General features: G+C 54.3%; 1 long non-coding RNA gene across 1 annotated transcript; it reads right to left on the reverse strand.

Moving 5' to 3' along the window:
• Positions 1 to 1,258: 1,258 nt before the first annotated feature.
• LOC129146027 (uncharacterized) lies at positions 1,259 to 11,640 on the reverse strand. The gene is made up of 3 exons (XR_008552330.1): positions 11,452 to 11,640; positions 10,897 to 11,043; positions 1,259 to 1,799 (listed from the first exon to the last, which is right to left on the reverse strand). It is a non-coding gene; the product is annotated as an uncharacterized LOC129146027 (long non-coding RNA).
• Positions 11,641 to 12,063: the final 423 nt, after the last annotated feature.

The raw sequence follows: 12,063 nt of genomic DNA on the forward strand, positions 1-12,063 counted from the left end.
CCCTGGAGGCCCTTCCAGGAACCAGACCCGGCACCCGCACCGAAGAACTTCTGATTAAGCACGGTTGACTCAGCTGCCCAAGCTGAAACCCACATCTGGCCCCCACTCTTAACTTCCATGTGGCCCCCACTCCAATGTCCCAGCTATCAGCAGACCCTCCTGGCGGTGTCCACCTAAACCCTATCTAATCTGTCCCCCTGTCACCACCTCTGTTGCCAGGCCACCTCCTGTCCTAGCCTCACACCATCATTTCTTATCTGGGTGGCAGCAGCACCCCCTAAGTGGCCTCTTGACTCCACGGTGACCCGAGACATCCTACTCTCCAAACAGCAACCAGAGGGCTCCTTTTAAAACAGAAATTGGGGGCCTCCCTGGTGGCGCAGGGAGTTGAGCGCCACACCGTGGGGCGGTCCGCAGTCCTCTGCAGCGCGAGTTTGATCCCTGGCCGGCCAGGGAGTGGCCCACAAGGCGCAGCAGACCTCTCCTGGCGCCCACCGCTCCCCGCAGCAGTTTGTTTCGTCGGTCTGCCTGTGTGTTCTCCGCTCTGTCTCTGGTGAATCCTCTCATCCCCCTTCACCCCCACATCTCTGGCTTGTACCCCAGCTCTTGTATGCATGGATGGGTGAACCTTTGAAATAAATAAATAAATAAATAAATAAATAAATAAATAAATAAATAAATAAATAAAAACAGAAATTGGATCCTCACAAGGGCCCTGCTTCTTCAACTAAAACCCCAAGTCTGTGCCCTAAAAAATCATCCATGGGCTGGGCCCAGCCCACCCCTCTGACCCTTTTCCTACCTCTCTCTCCCTTGCTCCCTCCTTCCCAGCCCTACACATGTTCTTCTATCCCTGAACACACCAGACAGGTGCCTCCTCCAGCCCTTTGTCCTTGTGTTTTCTGCCTGGAACGTTCTTTCCCCCAGTCTGCACGGCTCACTCTTATTTTATCCAGTCCTTGTAAATGTCACCTCTTTAAAAGTCCTGCACTGACCATCTTTTCTAAAATAGCCTCTCACCCCCTCCCCCGTTTTATTTTCCCCGCAGAGCATTCATCACTGCCTGTCACTTTATTATATTTTTAATCATTTTTGTCCTCCCTGTCCTCCTTTTGCACCTGATGTCAACTCCCTAGCTGGTGTCAGGGACTTTGTTTTCAATTTCTGGGCCCCCCGTGCCTAAACCTTGGCCCCCAGGAGCTGCTCCATAATTATTTGCCCATGCATCGAAATAAGTACACATATTAATTACCAGGTTTTAAAATTATCGACAGGATGGGGTTTATAAATAGAGCAGCGCAGTTGCTGTGAGGGTGATGTGGTCCCCAACCACAGCATCAGCATTCAGTGGAAGTTTGCTGGAAATGCAAACCGGCAGGCCCACCTCAGGCCTACTGAGTCACCAGCTGCAGGGGTGGCCCAGCCCCTGCAATTCCACGAACCTCCAGCTGACGTGAGGCACCCCCAAGTTTGAGAAGGGCTCTGTGATATGGACGCCCACACCACGCGTTCCATTTACACCACACGCTTCAGGCTGTTTCTTTTGAGCTGACTGCTGGTGTACTTGGTTTGGGCCACCGACTGCTCTCCCAAATGCCAGTGTAGAGATCGTTTTCAGCCTGATGAATGATGCAGAGACAACGGCCGAAGCAGAATGTGTGTGGAATTGTGCACAGTTCGCTGGCACCCTCTTCATTCTGAACAGGAGACCTGAGGTTCAAACCCAGCGCAGACTTACCCCCAGCCCACGCTCCCGCTTCACCCAGCTGTGTCCACGGTGCCAGGCAACAAGGGTGGTCCTGGGGAAGGAAGCACACGAGGAGCTGAGGTTCTGCTCCTGGAAGCTGCAGTGTCCTCGCATCTTCCAGCTCTGCCATCCTCTGCCATCCTTTTTTTAAGATTTATTTATGCATATAAGAAGTGGGGTGCAGGCCAGAGGTGCAGGGGGTGAGAGGATTTACCAGAGACAGAGTGGGGAGCAGAACAGGCAGATCTACTGAAATACACTGCTGAGGGGAGCAGCGGGTGAGACAGGAGAGGTCTGCTGCGTCATGTGGGTCAGCTCCCTGGGCAGGGATCGAACTCAGGCCACAGTGGCTGGCAATAGCTTGATAGCTCTGAGACTTTAACTCCTGCACCACCAGGGAGGCCCCTGTGTGCAGCTTCTGTCCTTGAGGTCACTTCATGGCTCCCAGTGGCTGCTGGAGCTCCAGTCATTGCTTCTATGTGCCAGGCAGGATGGAGGAGGAAAAAGGAAGAGATAAAAAGGACCCCAGCTGTGCTGCTCTTAAAAAGCCTTCTGAACAGTCCCTCTCCCGAGCCTCCCGCTGTGTCGATGCTGCCTTAGTCACCCAGCTGCTCTGGGGAATGTGTCCTTTTAATTGGGCACACAGCTGAGAGGGGAGAGCAGAGCCGTCACCAAGGACCAAGGAGAACAGATGTCGTGAATGAGAACATGGCGGATGAAGGGACGTGTCACGGACACGTCCGCCCTGCTGGAGTCTCCCTCCTGCTTAAGATCGGGATCCGTCCAATCTCCATTCCATTTCCAAGGAAGTCCCAAGCCCTCCCCCATATTTATGCAAATTCCCAAAGGATTTGCTTTCTCATGGCCATTTCTGACTTAATTCCATTTATGGATTGTCTGGCTGTCCGGCATGGTCCGTGTTTGGAGTCCATCCAATTGTGGAGCCCAACCCTGTGTCTATCTCTCTCACACACACACACACTTTCGAGGCATTCCTCTGTATAACAGATCGGACATAAGATTGGGGGGGATGGTGAAGAGCTTACATCACAGCCAGAGGTTGAAAACCCTGCCCCTTTAGTCCACAACGGTTCAGGCAGCATCGTTTCATCCCGCCGAAGGGGCCCTGGCCCGCCCAGGGTCCCTCCGGCCTCCTTAGGTCCCCCGCGCTAGATCTGGTTCCATAGAAGCAGCGTTCGGAGCAGGGACTCTCAGGCAAATGATCTGTGGCGGGGTGGGGGGTGCTCTTGGGGGGAATTTACAAGGGTGTGGGGGAAGCACATGGGGCAGAGGAAGCAGCAAAGCAGAGATGTGGATGTGGGGCCTCTGGGAGCTTAACCTCAGCCCAGTGCCCTGCGGAGCTCTGAATGTGAAGGGCGTCCCAGATACACCCCACATGGAGCTCAGGCGGGTGGTCTTTTAGACTCATGTATGGTCGCTCATTGATGGAGGGTGGGCAGGGTGCCCCCTCCCGGCTTCCGTGGGTGGGCCGGCTCCCGGTTGGAGGGTGTGGTGGACACCCACAGAAAGAGCACCTTGGGCCAACCAGCCCTACAAAGGGGTCTGTGCGGGTCAACAAGGGTGCCTGTGACTCATGACCTTCCTTCTCCATGGCTTCTGGACACTCTGAACCCTCCACCCTTACTAGGCAAAGAATTTAAACTCCCCCAGCTGCCCACTCCCAGACAAGACTTTCCAGAGCTACAAAATGCCCAGCAAAACACAAGCAAGATCCGGCCCCGAATTTAGAAGGCAGCTGTTTCCCTCGCTGTTGGCAAATACCTCGAAGACACTGATTCTGGACAATCTGGACTTCCAGTCAAAGGCACTCACTTCACCCCAGGCTTGCAGCCACTGGAGAGTTTTTGTTGGCAAAATCAATGACTTCTGTCTCAGCCCGCCTGCCAGGCCTGCGAGGGGGCTAGAGGACCCCACCACCTCCAGGCGCCCGGCTCTGCGGCTCGGCTCCATCAGCAGGTGAGGCCAAAGGTCCCGAAGGAATTGTGTCATCCTGAGCTGCTTCAGTTGATTTCCACTAAAAATAGACCCAGAAACTGGGGCACACTGAAGGATTGCTGACAAACGGGAAGAGGAATGAATACAGACCCGAGGCCGTCTGATTGCTCACTGAGTCACCTCCAAACGCCGCAGAGCCGGACCTCAGCACCATCACGTCATCCACAAAAGCTTGAACCCTCCCGTGTGGCTCTGGGGGCTGCGAGTCCTCACTGGGAGATGCATCCATGTAATGCAAATCTTTGCCTTACCAAGAAGACAAAGAAGCAGGAAGAGAAGTGACTCCCCTGGGCACACATCAGTGAGTGGTGCAGGGAAGTGTCACTCCCAGGTCAGGGCATGTTCCTGCCCTTCCGGCTCCCCAGTTCTGAGGGGGCACAGCCATGTCTGAGGGGGTCAGCCGGGCTGAGTGAAGAAGATGCTCTGCTTCCAGTTGCAGAAAAACAGATCAATGGCTGCTTCACGTGCGGGTCCACTCAGTGAGACTGTGGAGGGAGGCAGCTGCAGTCAGGTTCCAGCTCAGCAGTGTCAGAAAGGACCCAGGTTCGTCGCTACATGCAAAAGAATGAAGCTTGACCTAACACCATGCACAAAAACCTAACACCATGCACAAAAACCAACTCAAAATGGATTAAAGAACTAGATATAAGACCTGAAACCATAAAATACATAGAAGGAAATATAGGCGAAACACTACATGACATGCACATCAAAGACATCTTTACAGACACATCACCCAAAGCCGTGATAATGAAGGCAAAGATAAACAGCTGGGACTACATCAAATTAAAGAACTTCTGCACAGCAAAAGAGACAATAACAAAAACAAAGAGAAACCCCACCGACTGGGAGAACATTTTTGCACCCAACACTAATGATAAAGGACTGATAACAAAAATCTGCAAAGAGCTGATGAGACTCAACAAAAACAAAGATAATAATCCAGTCAAAAAATGGGCAGAAGAGGGGCCTCCCCGGTGGCGCAGCGGTTGAGCGCTGGGTTGCGAAGCTGCCCGCGGCCTCTGCGGCGCCGGTTCGATCCCCGGCTGCTCCCCGGCCACCGGAGGAGGGTCCCGCATGGCGCGCAGACCTCTCCTGCCGCCCGCTGCTCCCCTCAGCAGTGTACTTCGGTCCTTCTGCCTGCTCTGCTCCCTGCTCTGGCTCTGGTGAATTCTCTCACCCTCCCGCGCTTCTGACTGTACCCAGTGCATGTATAAACAAAACAAACAAACCAGCAAACAAATAAATAAAGCATGCCTCTATAAAAAAAATAAAAAAAAAAAATGGGCAGAAGAGCTAAAAAGAAACTTCTCTGAAGAGGAAATGCAAATGGCCAACAGACATATGAAAAAATGTTCAGCATCACTTGCAATCAGGGAAATGCAAATCAAAACTACCATGAGATACCATCTTACACCAGTGAGGATGGCACATATTAAAAAAACTAGCAACAACAAATGTTGGTGAGGTTGTGGAGAAAAAGGAACTCTCCTGCACTGCTGGTGGGAGTGCAAACTGGTCCAACCACTATGGAGAGCTGTGTGGAGATTTCTGGACCTACTAAACATAGAGCTTCCATATGATCCAGCAATTCCACTCCTAGGTATTTACCCAAAGGACACAGAAACATCCATTCCAAAGAGCACCTGCACCCCTATGTTTATAGCAGCACTGTTTACAATAGCTAAGCTCTGGAAACAACCCAGATGCCCAAAAATAGATGACTGGATCAAGAAGATGTGGTCCATACACACCATGGAATATTACTCAGCATTCAAAAAAGATAAACACATGCAATTTGCAGCAACATGGATGGAGCTGGAAGGGATCATGCTCAGCAAAATAAGCCAGAAAGAAAAAGAAAAATGCCGGATGGTCTCACTCATAGCAGGAATCTAGAAAACTTAAATAAGGGACCAGGAAAAAGAATAACTATAAGAAAGAAAATATCAACATCAAGAAACAACTATGAACCAGAGACACTGTATGGGGGTTGGGGGGTTGGGAAAGGAGGGCTTGGGGTCAAAATAAGGGGGTTGTAATTGTATGGCAAATATAAAAAATAAAATTTAAATAAAATGTGAAAAAAAAAAAAAAAAAAAAGGACCCAGGTTCTCTGGACTCGGCCATTCTGAGCATTTTCACGTCTCATCCTGAAGAGTATCACCTCCTGTCACAAAATGGCTGCCACAGCTCCGGATATCGAATCCTCACAAATAGTATCTAAAGGAAGGAGTTCATAAAAGGGGAGGCTGCCTTCTCCCTGAGCAGTCCTCTTTTCTGTGAAGGAAGAAAAACTTTCCTTACATCTCTGCCCTTACAAAGGGCAGTGTAACAAAGAGAGCACCAGGCTTGGTTTAGACCAGTCAGGGTCTTGCCCTGAGGCTGGACACACTGCAGGGCGAACACACCAGGGTCCTCACTAAATGGGGATAATTCATCCCCCACATATGGTTACACTGAAGATTATTGAACAGCAACACGCTGTTCCTACAAGAGGCAGGAAGATTATTCTGGCAATCCTGAGAAAGAAAAAATCTATAAAAATAGACTTTTGATCATTAGAGAAAAACCTTCTATGGAAAGATGAACTGCAAGATGTTGCTAAGAGACATTTGTGCTTACCACGGACCAACCTCCCTTGGTCAGATAAATCTGAGGTGGGAGCTCCCAGACTCACAGAGGGACGGTGAGTCATGAGGAGCCCTGAGGAGGTCGGGGGTGGGGGCTCGGATGAACAAGATGGAGATGTGACTTGCTCGTGGGCCCCTGCTCGGTCCTTGGAGGTGTCAGCAGGGAGCGGGGAGCCACGGCTTTAGAAGCCCGCTGGGTCTCGGGCAGGAGGCTGCGGGGCAGACGTTTGAAAGCTGGGAGCAAAGCTTTGCGAGAAGAGCCACACGGAGGAAACGGCAACAGGCAGGGAGGAGGGGCTGAGCGGGACAGCCTCTGGGCTCCTGAGGAGGGAGGCATAGACTTGGGAGCCCAGGGGTGGGGTTGGGGGGCTCAGCCAGGCGCCCAGATCCACCTCTGCACAGCTGGGAGCTGGTCAGCTTGCTCCCCTCTGGAGCGGCCTGGGCTGGCCCGTCCATGTCACGGGAGTTCACGTTGCTCTGGGCGCTCTCATTCACCAGTCACTCGTCCAGCAAAGACTTGCTAGGCTCCTGCCTTCTCCTCAACCGCTGCTGGAAACAGTGGGGTCCCCTTAGCTAAAAAGAAGTTTAAAAAGCACCCGATCTGGTCTCCTTTAAAGTCCCTCTCAGCACAACACGAAGAGGGTGTATACATGCTGTTTGCTATTTAATCATTTAACGGCACCGTCACAGTGGTGCTGCCAGGCGGGGATTATTTAACTCAGCGTTTGCATGTAAGATACGTGGGCTGGGGACTCCCAGCCAGTGCAGACCACCCAGCCACGCATGCCTACCCCCTCTCCAGGCGCCTTTGGGTCAGCCCATGGCGTCCCCAGGGCAAAGGAGTTAAGAGAGGTTGTGGGGGCGGGGTGAGGGTAAAGGAGCAGGAAACCCTGGGCGGGAAGAAAAGCCCAGAAAAGCCCCTTAAAGGCGGGATGGGAGACCTACCAGCAGCAGGGAGGGTGTGAGTAAAAAGCCCGCAGGAGGGCCTCCCTGATGGCGCAGGGGTTAAGATGCAACCTGTAAGCAATCCACAGCCACTGCAGCACAAGTTCAATTCCCGGCCGGCCAGGGAGAAACCCACAAGGCGCGGCAGGCCTCTCCTGTCTCGCCCGCTGCTCCCCTCAGCAGTGTACTTCGGTCTGTCTGCCTGTTCTGTTTCCCCACTCTGTCTCTGGTGAATCCTCTCACCCCCGCATCTCTGGCCTGTACCCCAATTCTTGAAATAAAGAGAAAAAAAAAAGCCCGCAGGAAAAGCCCAGCTTTGCAGCAGCAGTGACTAGGGGGGACAGGGACCGGGGTGGGGTGGGGGGTGGGGGTTTGAGCAGAGCACTAAAGCCCACGCAGTCTGCGGGGCCGAGTGTGGGGCCGAGGGACGAACACAAGGTTACTGTCTTCCCACGTCTGCCAGAAGCAACCACCCCTAGTTGCATAAATGAACGAATCCACGAGCAAATTAAACCAGTATTTATTCACCGCTGCTCAGTCCCAAGGTCTGACCCAGCCGCTTTCCTTACTATTTACTTACTTAATTTCCACAATAAGCCAGTAATTAGCAGTTATTATTCCTAAACTCTCACTTGGCAAGCACACACACAGTTTATTTCGTCCCAGCTGCTAAGCCCTGGAGATACAGAGAGGAATAAAATGATGGAACTAAATGATTTAAAGCCCACCCATGTGGACCTGACCAGCTCTCTGTGGCTGGCTAAGCTGCCTCGCTAAGCCTCAGTGTCCTCAGCTATAAAATGACCCTAAGGATTGCATCCACCCAGCACCACAGAAATGAGACGGCCCCGGTGTCAGGTGAGGCCCGGCAGATTCGCCCTGACCACGGAGAGATACGGAGGATGAAGCAGCGGCTGGAAAGACACTGGATGCTTCCATTTCCTAGAGGCTAAAACTGCATCCTTGGCCTGATGAAGCCGTGCCCACTTATCCGTGCCATTCTGCTGGCAATGCAGATTCACATCCAATGTCCCCACCGCGCCCGTGAGTTAAGGGGCAGAGGAGAGAATCCAGCCCTCACTTAGTGATGAGGAAACAGATCCAGAAAGCGAAGCGTGAGGTGACTACAGAGCTGGCCATCGGGTGGCTGGCCAGAGTCCAGAGCACCCCGGGGAGCGAGCTCGCTCCGTTAACCAGCCTCTAGTTTCAGCTGGTTGCAGCTACTCAAGAGAAGGTCTTGTGCACTTGGAATGTGCCGACCTTCATGGCGTACGGGGTGCAGATCTGGGCCCTGCAGACTCCGTTCTCTGCCCGTGGAGAGCGGCCAGCGCTGGATGAGTAATTCAAAAAATGGGCAGTGCCTCAGCCCTGACAGCTTTCTTCTGGGACACCTGCTGTTCTTTCCCAGCCCATTTAGTAGCTTAGAATTCCAAAGAATCTTTTTTTTTTTGGCGGGCTTCTGAACGAAACTGCTAAACTGTCCTCAGCTCTCTGCAAATTGGAGCTCCTTCCCGCTAACCTGGCACCCAGAGAGACCAAACTCCAGCCAGGATCGCTGCTTCCATATCTGCTCAGCATCCACTGAGCACCCGGTGCGTGCCAAGGGCTGTGTGAGAGACTGGGATGTAATAACAGAGGTACTGCCCCTGTGTTCATGGAGTACATAGCATAGCGCGAGATACCTCAGCTAAATCACAGTGCATCATCGAAGAGTCCAGGTGGAACCGCTGGTTCTAAAGGGGGACCTGACTGAATGTGGGGAGGGTGTGTGAGGAGAACATGCTGCAAGAAGCCATGGCTCTGTGAGCTCTGCTGCCCAGAGTCTGCCCACCCCCACGCTCGGCCTTCCTGGGGACCAGGCGTTCCTGACATCCCCATCTGCTGAAGCCCCACTCTCCTGCTTAGAAGCCGGCCGGCAGCGGCCCTGAGATGCCAGCTAAGATAAAAGCTTCACATGACCTTCACGGGGAGAACTTTGGGCAGGACGGGTCACCTGAGCAGCAGCACAGAGTGGGCTGGGCCTGAGGAAGCTCCAGCAAAGTCCAGGGTCATCTCTAGAGAAGTGACATTCCTGCCCCCACCCAACCTGTCACCCATCCGCGTCCACTGAGGCCACGTCCAGACACACCTCTCACCTACTCATTTCTCCTCCGAGGTCACCTTCTCAGACTAGTGCCCATCACACCGGAGGCCGGGCCCGCTCCCCTGTCTCTGCACCTCTGCCCCCGCGCCTTCCCCTGCTGTGACCAGAGTACTCTGGCCCCACTGCTGCCCTCTAGCCTCTGATTAACCCCGGTGGACTAGTTCCCATCCCCACATCCCCACACTGGCCCTGAGCCTCCTGGCCGCAGCCTCCCCTCCAGCCTCATCTTCAGTCCCAGGGCAAGTCAGGGATAACCAGGCAGCTTCAGGGGCAGTGCAGGCAGGGACTTCCGGAGAGTTAAGGAAAGCTCCAGAGATAAGGGCAACAGATTCCAAAGGGGACTAATCAAACACCCCCAGGACTAGGGGCAACAGGACATTCCAGAACAAGGATGATAAAGAAAAGTATGCTAAGATAAGGGCGGGGACACAGAGCCTTAGTTCCGGGCACAGAGGCATTAGGTCAGTGAGTGAGACCACTGGGGCCTCCCTGGCGGCACGAGGGGTTAAGATGCAACTGATGAAGCTGTCCGTAGCCACTGCAGCACAAGTTCGATCCCCGGCCAGGGAGCTACCCCCATGGCGCAGCAGACCTCTCCTGTCTCCCGCTGCTCCCCTCAGCAGTGTTTTCAGTCAGTCTGCCTGTTCTGTTCCCCGCTCTATCTCTGGTGAGTCCTCTCAACACCCCACCACCCCCCACACACCTCTGGCCTGTACCCTAGTTCTTGTATGCATAAATAAATAAATCTTTTTAGAGAGAGAGAGAGAGAGAGAGAGAACTAACCAATCACAGAGACTGGTGGAGCTTTAGCATAATCAGGGAGAGAAGGGCCATACGCCCTGAGGCCCGACTCCAGGCCGGCTCCCTTGGCCCTCCCTGGCCTGGTTCCACCCGCCTGGGTTCCCACTTCATTTCTGTCCCTTTTCTCTCAATAAATTTTTTCTTTCTCTAAACAAATCTGCCTCTTCTCGCTGGCTTGCCTGAGCATCAGCGAAGTTCCTACTGCTCCTTCGTGAGACACCAGCCCCTGGGGGGCTAGTGGCTGGGGCTCAGCGCTGCCCCCGCAGCCTGGGGTCCGGTCCTGGCTGGGAGACTAGGCCTGGAAACCTGAAATTGTTAGGGGGAAATGATGTCTTGTATCGGGGCTGCCCTAGAACAAAATGACAGTATCAACATTTGGCCCCTGGAGTCCTAGCTTCAGCCATCGCACTGTCTCACAGCTCCCTCATCACCCCAATCTCCTGGCAGCCCAAGCCTTTGTGTGGGCTGTTCTCTCTGCACCCCGCCCCACAGTTTCAGACAGGGCCTTACCTTCTCTGAACCCCCAACCTGGGCCTGGCACGCCCCTCTCCCCCACCCCCCAGGCTGGGGCCTGTTCAAACACCGCCTCACGAACTGTCATCACACATCACCTTGTGTCCTTCCCTCTGTGGCCAGCACGAGAGCGGGCCCGGCCCCCGGGGTGTCATCGCAGTGGCTGTGCAGACGTGCGGGGACAAGGTGGGTGCAGCAGGAGCAGCACAGGCGGAAGGCAGGCTGGCTGACAATTGGGCGGGGAGCTGCATGGAAAGAGAGGTGCACGGGAGAGAATGTGGTGGACAGTGAGGGAGAGGTGGGAAGCCGGGGTGGGGCAGACTGGGCAGCGCTGACCTCAGTGCTTAGATGTGAGTTCAGACTCTTCACACTGATCGTGGGACCTTGAGCTAGGTACCCTCTCCTCAGCTGTCCCCCTGCAAAGGGGAGCTGATAAAATGCTGCCCTCCTGTGCCTGCTCTGGGTCCCGGGAGCTGACACTAGCGCTGCAGCGGGTGACGCCGGGGAGTGACGGCTTGGACGTCCCAGCCGAGAGCTCGCACAAAGCTGGGGAGAGGTCGGTGGGGGTGACCAGTGCAGGGTAGGCCTGGAGAAGTCAGACAGGACCTGCCACGGGGACAGGCTCCCTCGAGGGGGGCGGGACAGCCACACACCCCGGAGAGGCAAGAGTGGAGACTGCTGTCTGGGAGTGACGGGTCCAGCTGTGTCCCTGGGACGCGTCTCAGCCTTTTCCCCAGGGTGCCTGCAGTGGGGGCGGGGAGGCCCCCCTGGGCAGAAGGGGAGCAGTATCCGAGGAGTGGGCAGCAGAGGTCCCGAGCGGGGCGGCTTCAGAGCGGTGCCGGTGCCAGTGTAACCGAGGAGCTGTGGAAACCGGATCTAGAACTTGGCAGAAAATGCCTGCAGCTGCATTGATTAGAACCTCCGCGAAGATTCTGTAGCTCCTTTGCGTAGATAAGAGGTGTGGGGTGGAATCAGGTATTGGCTGACTGGCCTGGGCCAGCTGGGAGCGGATACCGGCCAACTTCTCCTCAGAGGGCGTGGGGAGTAGCCGAGACGGGACAGGGAACCCAGTGTCCACCCCCTGACCCTGCCCCACCCCGTCAGCCGCTAACATGCAGGCGAGAGTGACAATGTGACACTGTCCTCTCGCCTTCATAAGTGCCAAATGGCTTCACCTCCACGACAGCCCTCGACAGCCCCATGTATAGATGGAGAAACTGAGGCTCAGGGACATGACCGGCCCCAAGTCACTTGCCAGAAAGCTG

Source organism: Talpa occidentalis, unplaced genomic scaffold (genome assembly GCF_014898055.3).
Source record: "Talpa occidentalis isolate TD23 unplaced genomic scaffold, MPIMG_talOcc4v2.1 talOcc4.16, whole genome shotgun sequence".
NCBI classification, from domain to species: domain Eukaryota; kingdom Metazoa; phylum Chordata; class Mammalia; order Eulipotyphla; family Talpidae; genus Talpa; species Talpa occidentalis.